The 11,245-nt window shown below is 44.3% G+C and overlaps 1 non-coding gene across 1 annotated transcript; it reads right to left on the bottom strand.

The window, feature by feature from the left end:
- Nucleotides 1-5,112: 5,112 nt before the first annotated feature.
- On the bottom strand, nt 5,113-5,185 carry TRNAF-GAA (transfer RNA phenylalanine (anticodon GAA)). The gene has a single exon. It is a non-coding gene; the product is annotated as a tRNA-Phe (tRNA).
- Between the last annotated feature and the right edge of the window lie 6,060 nt (nt 5,186-11,245).

The raw sequence follows: 11,245 nt of genomic DNA, 5'->3' as shown, positions 1-11,245 counted from the left end.
TTTATTGCTGGCTGTGATGGGGAAGAAGGAAGGTCAAATGACCCTTCTATTGCTGGCTATGATGGGGAAGAAGGAAATGTCAAATGACCCTTTTATTGCTGGCTATGTTGGGGAAGAAGGAAGGTCAAATGACCCTTCTATTGCTGGCTGTGACGGGGAAGAAGGAAGGTCAAATGACCCTTCTATTGCTGGCTGTGACGGGGAAGAAGGAAGGTCAAATGACCCTTCTATTGCTGGCTGTGATGCGGGGCTGGCTGTGGCCGAGGCGCGTCGTCGGATGCCGAGGACGACGAGCCCGACGACGATGAATGAGACGGCGACTGCGACGACCGCTGTCAGTGCCATCGACGTCTTTTGCTCCTTGATGCTCTCAGCGAGTGCCCGGAGGTTCTGCAGTGCCTCCGCATTGCACTCGCGCTGCCGCCGAAGGTCGACGAGTCGCGGGGTGGGCCGCGGCTGCCTCTCCCTCCGCGGGCACTCGATGGAGGGACCAGCGGCGAGGATCAAGCGGGGGATGCGGCCGCATAGGTCTCTTATTTCCGCGACCTGCTTGGCCCGGCGGCTTCTTCTTGCCGTATAAGACGTCTGTATTGTATGAAAGAAGGACTAATAAATGCCGCGCACATTAGGGCGATTGATATATTTTTTTTTTTATTCGCCATTGCTCCTAACAAGGCGCCCGGGATCCCGAGTGCAGCAAGGTAAGGCATTATATGAATGGGTTGTATGTGCGAGGCGTGTATGCGTGTATGTGTGTATGTGCGTGCTTGTGTGTATGTTGTGTGCGTGTGTGTGTATGTGCGTGTGTGTGTGTGTATGTCCGTACGTGTTCTCGCGTGTGTGTCCGTTTGTGGGTGCGTGCGTGTTTATTCGTGTGCGTAAATGTGTGCGTGTGTATTTCTTTGATTTGCTTCTCCCCCTCCTTCTCTGCCTCTTGGCACAATTTGATCAGTCCTTCTATGTTATCACTATATTTGTGGAAAAAAAAATCCCGAAAACCGAAGTCGCGGGGAAACGGAATTGCACGTGGTAGAATCGTGTCCTCTCACCCAGCCACTAAGAGTCAAATGCTGTTTCTCTCCCTCTCTGCCTCTCTCTCTCCCTCCCTCTCTGTCTCTCACTCACACACACAACACACACACAACAAACGCACACCCAAGCACATTAACTGGCATCAGTTAATGGCGAAAGATGTAGATGACGCAGCGAAAATCAGCCATGAAATGATGTCAGTGTATGCATAACCCTTGTAGAAATTATAGTAAATGCGACCTTCGAGACTATAATCTCTGGTCTTTTAAATTGTAATCTGATTTTGTCTCACTTCTCGCTTTATCTGTTCTATATTTATGTTCTTAATATGTATTTGGTTATTAATAGTTGGTATTGATGATTTTCAGTTCATTATCCATATCAATAGTCACAAGTAGACGGGGTGTGATATGCCTAAAATACGCTTGCAATACAGGAGAGAGAGAGAGAGAAGAGATGAGATTAGGCTGTCTTTGTATTGTCTCGTTTTAACTTGTTCTGGGCTTAGAGAGATCTCGCCCTTCTTGCCCTGAAAGGTGGCCCACGTTCAAACAACCTGGACATAGTTAGGAAAGGAGGAGGGGGGGGGGGTGATTTAGATTCGCAACGCAAAGCAAGGAATGATTGTTCATCTATGTTTCAGTCCCATCTTATCGAGGCTAGTGTCTTCACCCCCCCCCCCCCTCTCTCGCTCTCTCTCACTCTCCGCTCCCCCATCTCTCTCTCTCGCTCTCTCTCTCTCGCCCGCCCACTCTCTCGCTCTCTCTCTCTCTCTCTCTCTTACACACACACATACATACTGTGAGTAATATTTGTGGGTGTGAATAATGCATCGTCTCAAATAGCGCCTCTTGGGCTACCAAACATTAATAAATGGCTTCGGCCGCAAAACTTCGAGGGTAATGGGGTGTAAAGGTAAAGGTATCGATTACCTTGTTTTCCTTTTATTTCGTTCGGGTGCCTCCTACGAACCACGACCTCCAGTCGCCTTCATGAATCGCGAATCACGGTTTGGTTGGGGTCAGCTTGAGTGTGATGGGCCACTTGGCTCCGCCCCTCGCAGTCATATACTTAAAGAAAGTATTAATGTCTATTATATCAGCATAAATTTTGAGATACAAATTGATTCAAAGTGCATCGTCAGTCAACCTAATTTATTATATTATTTCCGAAACTGTTGGTGAAAATGAATGATGGAGAAATGAAAAGCAGTGAATGTGTGCAGCGGTGCATTAATATAATGATGGTGAGATATATAGGATGCAGGTGTTGCGAAACATACTATTAACATATCAATAGTGTTAAATTATTAATAGACAGTCTTTAGATCTGGGCAGCTTGGCCACTTCCCGGCGAGCAACTGGTTCACGCTTGCTCACTCACCCCGCGAAGGGCCGAGTCAAGCTTCACTTTATCCCAGGCTAAGGGGATATTCCCTTAGCCTTGACTATACGCCTTTATTTGTCGTTTTAGCGGCTGGTGTCCAGCACCTTGTCGGTGTTTCCCCTCCAAACCCATACGTCTTTCACATATTTATTTCGTTTATTTTTGGTAATGAAATAATTGTAAACATTTGGAAATATAATGGCGTATGAACTAATGTAAAATGTTCTTTTCCAAATAACATATCAAAAGTTTACCATTATCTAAATAGCGGAACCAGGTGATATAAGACGGAGTGAGAGAGTAGCTGCTTAGGATAATACAGAGCCATATGTTAATATACATCCTTCATATATGAATAAAGGATATTTCCGTCTGACGATTATTGAATATGAATAAGTCCCAACAATGTTTAGTTTTTTTATATATTGAAAATATGATAAGGAATTGAAATAAAACGATGTGATAAAATTTCTCGATAATAATTTTCGAAATGATATACGATAATTTATTTCTTAAGGCCGGTTTCCAATATATCCATCAAATTAACAAGTAAACAGGAATAAAAGCAATCCCTATTTCTCTCTCTCTCCATGTATACTTCAGTCATTATTGCACTTCGCCGGATATCCGTCCTTTCCCACCTCCTCACATTCGAACCATCCGAACTATGCCCTAGTTGTTTGAAGGTGGGCCTCCTTTCAGGGCAAGAAGGGCATGATCTCGCCGAGCCAGGACAGGCGAGGCGTCACCGCCTTTGTTGCTGGCTCTACAATGGCGCAGTGAGTAGGATCAGAGCGCTATACAATAAGGTCGGAAGTTCCGTCAGTCATGCTGTTCACATGGATCTAAAAGTTCATACTTCTAACACATTATATTTTCAAGGTGTTTGTGAAACGTGAATGTCATGGTGAACTGCTTGGTGGATATTGAAGACGTGGTGAGTTATTGTGAACCCCGATGCATGCAATAAGGGAGATACAGGTGAGGCAAGTGGTATGTTCGTAATTTTGTGCAGTGTACTCTTTAAGGGTCGCATTTCACTGGTTCTTTTGTACTACGAGTATATTGAAGTTGTGAAGCACTTCGTGATTAGTTACGTTGCAGATCCGCTACGTGCACTGTTGTTTGTGGCACCGCTATGTGATGCTATGCTAGCTTTGAGCCGTGAATGCACCATGGAACGAGTTTCCCCCTCGTTAGTGAGTGCCCTTGCCTGGTTATAGCGTATAACCGTGTTTGTTTTCGGAGTTTTTTTTTTTTTTTACATTCGGGCACAGCTACCGATGTTCTGTATTTACTCATGTGGTTGAGATTTGTGTTTGTTTTGTTAATTAATTCATTCTGCTATTCATTGTTTACGTATAATCAAGTGGATGATGAGTTGCATTGTAGATACAATGAAAGAGGCTCAGGCCTTAGGTATGAATTCCGAACAAGTTTCAAAGTTGATTCAGGAAAAACAAAAGTCCGCTTGTAAAGGGTTAGTGATGGTTTCACTGTAAATATGCAAATGAGTGATTGGGTGTGTGAGGATTCGGGTGATCGAGCCATTTGCGTGTTCTGTCGATGGTTCACGAACCCGAAGCAGAGGTGACGTCGGCAACCACGACAGCACGACCTGCCTCTTGGCTCCGATCTCTTCACCTATTCATTTCATGTAAGTAATTACATTATTTATGGAATTTTGTTGGACTTTGTGTATTAAACTTTGAACTCTAATTCTACCCTTAGAAAAGGGTATGTGATTGGATATAAGTAACTAAATGATCATGACTAAAACATGGTTTTCTTTACAGCCTCTATGAAATTATAGTCAAAAACGACACTGTTTGTCGCACAGTGGAGTGGAAGCCCTTGTTCTGCAAATTGATGAAGGGCTAAAAAGTTACCGACTTTTAATGATAGTAAGGATGACATAAATAGTTAGTTACAACATTTTGAAGGATTTGCAAAGTTACAGAAATGGAATAAGGAAGATTATCATGGTTACTTGGGTTCATTACTTTGAGGTCACGGGGTTAAAACTTACGTATCTCTGCCTGAAGATACTGTAAATAATTACGAAAAGCTGAAGTACGCCTTGCTTGGAGCCTATTCACTATCCGACATACACAGACGTAAATTTCGGGAGTAGATGTCAGGATAAAGAAAAGTGCTTTTGGTTGCTCGAATGGAATGATATCTTGATCGGTGGATCTACCTGATCAAAATTTCAAGACTTTAATTCACTCTTTGAGTTTTTTTTTTAATAAGGGAACAGCTACTAAGTAACTGCAATTCTGATGTGAGAATCTTTTTTGAAGGAATGTGAGTTTGAGACTGCAGTAGAGATGGCGGAGAGCTATGAATTTATAGATAGATAGATAGATATAACACACACACACACACACACACACACACACACACACACACACATATATATATATATATATATATATATATATATATATATATATATATATATAAAATTTAACTGAGAGAAAAAAGATAAAACGACGTGATATTTGTATCGCGAAACACAAAAGCTTAATTTTTTCACATTACGTAGTGAGGACCATAAAAGTCCCGGGATCGAATCCCTACTAGTAATTGAATTCCGACAGGGTTCCGTGTCTTGAAGGTTCAAGACTCAGGATCGATTCTCACTAATAACAGAATTCCGCCAGGGTTCTGTGTCCGTTGTGGGTTCAAAAGTGCCCAGACCCGGGATCGAACCGGGGACCTTTAGATCTTCAGTCTAACGCTCTCCCAACTGAGCTATCTAGACTGCGTGTGGATATAAACTGTACATTAGAAAAATTTTAGACAAAACATTTTTGAGGTAATTATCACAAAAAATCGTTTTTTTTCCAACTAAAACAAATAAACAAGAACTGGCTCATTTTAAAACTGAGTATCTCCACTCACGTCGACGGCCCGTCAGACTAGCGTGGATAATTTCGAATCAGCAAATCGCTTTCCGTGCGGCTTTCTTTACAAAATATATATGCGCCATGAAACGCGAAACTACGGAGAAACAGAATAAGTCCTTGAGCTCCATGTTACTCAAATGAGAAGTTCTTAGCGCGGTGTTATTCAAGAGAAAGGCTTGTGCGGTCTGTTACGACGGTGCTTTTCGCAGTCGAAACACTAAGCCTGGCTGGATACTCGAACACAAGTCAGGCCGGACGAAGACAAGGATAATTGAATCACGCCTTTAATAAGGGCGAGCTCATTGATAGGTGTGAGTGATAGGAGGTGTATGTGTGTTATATGAGTGTGTCTTTATTTGTGTTTGAGTGTGTGTGTGTGTGCGTGTATGTGTGTGCGTATGTGTGTGCTGGGTATATATAAGTGTGTGTGTGTGTGTGTAAGGTTACTCGTGATTAAAGAAAATACGGTCACAGCGAAAAAGAGAAAGGAAATTTAAAACAAAAATGCCATCAACTATAAAAGGTCGGGAACCACTGACCGAGACTGCCTCGTCATCATTTCATTTATCATAAATCAAACCACCACAACCTCCTCCTCCTCCTCCTCCTTCTCACCCACCACCAACAACACCAACCCTTCCACCTCCTCCTCCCTCCCCTCTTCCTAATCCTCCTCCTCCTCGCGATTTCAAAGACAGATCTCTGCCTTTGAGCTATGTCATTTCAAGCATTGTCGATGCTGTCATTATGAACATCAATATCATCATTGATGTTATTATTATCATCATTCACTTATTATCATTATTATGATTGCCGTTATAAAAGGTCTTGACATTCCATACTAATACAGGTGGGGCAGAGTAAATACTACTTATACGACTTCACTCTTTATTCCTAAAAGTTACACACAAATAGAAATAAACACGACATGAGACTGGTCAGTGTTGGGTGGTGCCCGCTGTCGCCCACCCTGGAGAGGGAAGTGGCGCGGGCGGCGGTAACGTAGGAAGGATCACCGTCTGACTGTATGAAGAGTGTCAGTCTGAGTCTGTTGGAGGTTAAACTGGGTCGGCATTATATCCGCCTGGTGATGGGCGGAAGCAATAAGAGCGTAGTTTGGGTGTATACTTGGAATCACTCATGCAGGGTGATCCACGCGGCGTCACCCATGCGGCGTGGAACAGCATGGAGCTCGCATGATGCAATATGGTATGCAGTATGTTATAGCTGTTATTGTTATCATTACCATTATCATTATGATTATTGTGGTTAAAATGAGTGTTTTTTTTTCTTTCTTTCTTTTTTTTGCATTTCTATATAGATTAGTTAGCCAAATAATGAGAAGCGTTTTCTTTGATAAAGTGGGAAATTTGAAGGGGAAACAAAAGTAAGTATTACAGCAACTCAAAACAAAACTTAGAACGGTTAAAATATATTAGGAAGTAATACATATGTTTCGCATTCTTAAACCTCATGTACAGTATCTTAATTGTTTTAAATCCCGATAACATTTTTTTTCAAAAGATGAATGACGAATCCGAGTCTTTGCGGTCCAGAGTCCGGAATGAATTGCCAATTTTTCTTTTCTTGGGATTAGGCCATCACAATCAAATTTTCTTGTTTTGCGTCCACAGCCCGCAGGTTCCGAAAACGCATGCCCCCCCCCCCCCGAAAAACCATTGTTTTCAATTAATTTCATTATACCCCCTAAAAATCGCACAACACAACAAACGCTTCACCCCCATGCATCCACATCGTCAAATCTGTACAATAAACACATCTTGCACCTCACCTGCAGTGCTATCTGCCATCACCAGCGAGCTAGTGGCGGCAGATAAGAGATGGCAGATCGGCATCGGGCCCAGCATGGTTTTCATGCACTGATATGACTGATGTGTAGGCCTACATGCAAGAATACACACACGTAAATAATGAATAATAAGAAAACAGCCTCATCAGTTTTCATTTTTGCTCGGACGCAAAACGGGAGCTTTCATTCTTGTGGGCTAAGGCAGAATATAGTAGGGAATGGATAATCAAATGAGTGATATTTGATTATCCTGTTTGCAGCTTAAACTTGCGTAGCTCATTCACATAGAGTAGGCCTTCTTTGTTTTAATGTAGTTTGCCTGTTAAACAGTGTCGTGTTTGCATACTATTCACACAATTAATTCTTGTTCACATGAGTTTATCCTTTCCCATAGCACCTTGTTAATTTGATGAAGGGTATTAAGAACTCAAACGCGCTATATTGTCCTTATTTAGAAAGCATTACCAAACGAACACAAACTTGTTCTTGGTGTCAAAAATCCCCTTTCTCTGCTTGTTTAGTTTTTCTTTGTGATTTAAGGGTTGGAGGTGATGATAGCAAACGCAGGTGTGCGTGTAGTTTATTTAAAGCAAGAACGGGAGCCACCAACATCCAACTTTTATGACAGTTGTTGGGTAACTGTCTCTGGTGCGACTCCACATCACCACCGAGAGATAGCGTTCGAGTCCACGAGTAAACACTCCCCCCCCCCCCCTCTAATTACACAGATAGCCATTTAAGCTTGTGTAAGGAACATATATAGAGGTGGGAGAAAACAGAGGCTTTATTAAAGTGAACAAAATATCCATAATTGTTTTGCACATACAATATGTAAGAGTACAAATATAGGATTTGATTAACAAAAGAAACAGATTCATGAGTAGCTCCTCATTCCGTGACATTATAAACCATTTGAATGTTGCGGAGCGCGTCTGATGCGTCCCGGGGTAATGTGTTGCTGCTTCTTTCATCTTGTAACTGTGTTTGGGTTTCACTCATGAGTGGACGAAGATGTCGTCTGCCTCTTGCTGTGGCTCTTCCACTGCCATCAAGCCTTACCAAGTACTGCCGAGGTGCTGTCAGCTCTACAATAGTGCCCAAACGGTCCAACGCCCACTGCCGGGGTTCTGGATACGGGAGCGCTTTCCTGATTCAATGGCGGTGAGGTTATGGGCTGACACGTCGTGTCTTAATGAGGCACTTTTTCCCGATTGGTGTAAGGCTCGTTCATGGTTCCTCAGCAAGCAAGGCCACTGCTCGCTCACCCTATAGTTTGAGCTGTCCACTGGAATGGCATTTCTTAACTGACACCCAGTTAGCAGCTGGGCTGGAGAGGCATCATTAATTGTAGTGTTGCCTCATAATATCATCTTGGCGGATTTGACAGCCAGGTCTGCACGTCCATTAGACTGGGGATAGAAACGCCTTGATTCGTGGCTGTTAGGGTTTGTACCCCCATCATACGACAGCTTCTCTGGGGTTCCAAATCGTCTGAATCACCTCCTGAAGACGGCTGCGGGACGTGTACTTGTGGTGTCCCCTGGTAGATGTTCCATTTCCAACCAATCTGTCAATCTATCGGCGTAGGCAATGTAGTTCTGGCTGTTGAGCTGGAACAGGTCTGTTGCGACCTGCTGAAATGGGTATTGGGGAAAGGTGTTGGCAAGAATGTCTCTGCTGGATTGGAAAGGGCATATGTCTCGCATACGGTCGGTCCAGCCCTCATTGGACGCACATTCATGTAGCAGCCGGTATTGGCTGCTTCCTCTTCGACCTGCTTGAGGTCCACTACACGTCCTCCATCACCTTCAACTGATTCTGATGCAGCTGCTATGATGGTTGCACAAATCAATTCATTGTCTTCATCAAACTCCTCTGGGTGGCCCAACAGCGCTGAGTACCGATACAATGCATCTGCTGCACAGAACGTCTTGCCTTTTAGGTATTTGATATGGAAGGAGTACATGAGCTTCCCCTCTTTAAGTTTCAAATTACAGGGGTTGTTTATGTCCTGTAGTTCCTTATCTCCAAAAATTCTGGTGAGAGCTTTGGGGTCGGTGACGAATGTAAGGTTCCTACAGCCCAGAAGAAAGAGGCGTGCCTTTTTGAGGCACCAAACAATAGCAATGGCTGTCCCTTCGAGGGTGCTGTAGTTTTTTTTCTGCAGGCACTGCTTCAATGATTCTCTTTTTGATGTCATCTGTTGTTGTCGCACTTCGTCGAAGAAGTGGCGTGGCACTGTAGCTGGGACCTGGACTGCATGTGGGTGGGCGTCTGGATGCAGTTGGATATGATGTGGCAGACCTTGCATTTCTGGAAGTGGTGCATGTTCCACAGCGAATACCGTGCGGCCAAAGAACCTTTTTTTAAGACAGTCCACATTTTCTTCTACCACCTCTCAAGGTGGGACCTCTGGATGGGTTAGCGACTGTGGGATGTCTAGGGGTGCTACAGAACTGATAGATACTGAGGGGCATGGAAACTCAGGCGGCACTAGACGTAACGACTTACTCCAAGAGACGGGTAGAGACACTGGATTCTGTCTGCAAAGAAAATGCGTTCGTTAATAGTAACAAGACCCACCACAAGCTGGCAAGTCAGGCTTCAAAGGAAATGCACGCCACCTCCAGCAACATGATTGACTGCCACGGTTGTTGGTTGTAGTTGGTGCTGCAGAATGTCAAGATTGTTTAACAATATGCGCCTTGCCATGGAGACCTGGGCACCAGTATCTGCCGCAGCCATGGTCGAGCCCTTGGCGTAAAGGTTAGCACAGATAACTACAACACGCATGGATGCCAGTGTCCACACTCCCTACTGTCACTGGACTAGATGTGAGGGCACTTCCTTTTGGGGTGAGGGTTGGGCACTGGTGGTAGAAGTGCCCCTTAAGTCCACATGAGCGGCATAACTCCAAAGGCACGGCATTGGCGGCCTCCTCGACAGTCACTGTCCCCGCATCCTCTGAAGCGTTTATGACCACGTCTGGCTCCTGTGTTACGTGAAGACTGCTAATCGTTAGGTTAAGGATAAGGATAAGTCCGATATCGCAGCTGAGCCTCGCCTGAGCTATGGGGGAGCCCGGCCTGTGCCGACAGATGTCGACTCGCAACGTGTGTCAGCTAGTGCTGACGCGACAGAGCTTAGTCCTTATCCACCGTGGTGCCCAGCCACAGCAGTAACCTCCGGGCGACAATTGCAACTTCTCGCGCCTGGGCTGGGCGCGAACCGCCGACCCCTCGGATGAGAAGCCGACACGTTACCACTCTACTAGCCTGGAGGCACCTGATGCGGCTACTTCAATATGTGTGGGGTCCAGGGAGCGGGATGGGGACTTAATGACCGGGTCTTGCCCGGCCGACGCACTCGCCACGTTACCTCCGGCACATCGACCTGCTGCTTTTTTCAGCAGACTATGTTCCCTCATACGTACTATGTCATTCAGTGATTCAAGGCGGGGGATGCACCTTACCACTTCTGCCATCGTGCTATGTTCGCTTAGACCCATTACCACTTTTTGCATAACATGTGCTCATCTCACCCTTCTCTCTCTCTCTCTCTCTCTCTCTCTCTCTCTCTCTCTCTCTCTCTCTCTCTCTCTCTCTCTCTCTCTCTCTCTCTCTCTCTCTCTGTATCCCTCCCTCCCTCTCGCTCTCTCTGTCTCTTCGTCTTATTCTTATTCTTCGTTTTCTTTTTCTTCTTCCTCTTTCTGTTTTTTCTTCTTCTCTTCTTCCACTCTCTCCCTCTTTCTCTCTCTCTCTTTATCTCTGTCTCTCTCTCCCTCTCTCTCTCTCTCTCTCTCTCTCTCTCTCTCTCTCTCTCTCTCTCTCTCTCTCTCTCTCTCTCTCTCTCCTTCTTCTTCTTCTTCTTCTTCTTCTTCTTCTTCTTCTTCTTCTTCTTCTTCTTCTTCTTCTTCTTCTTCTTCTTCTTCTTCTTCGTCTTCTTTTTTCTACTCTCTCTCCCCCTTCAAATTCAAATTTATCATAGTTATTGCTAAAAAGTTTGATTTTCTATAAGATTTGTTTACAGAAAACGTTTTAGGGATAACTATATCATTACGTATTTTCAGTGTTATGTTGATATGAATAGTATAGTAAGATTTTTC

This window comes from Penaeus vannamei, chromosome 43 (assembly GCF_042767895.1).
Source record: "Penaeus vannamei isolate JL-2024 chromosome 43, ASM4276789v1, whole genome shotgun sequence".
NCBI classification, from domain to species: domain Eukaryota; kingdom Metazoa; phylum Arthropoda; class Malacostraca; order Decapoda; family Penaeidae; genus Penaeus; species Penaeus vannamei.
This window is presented reverse-complemented; position numbering and strand designations above follow the sequence as displayed.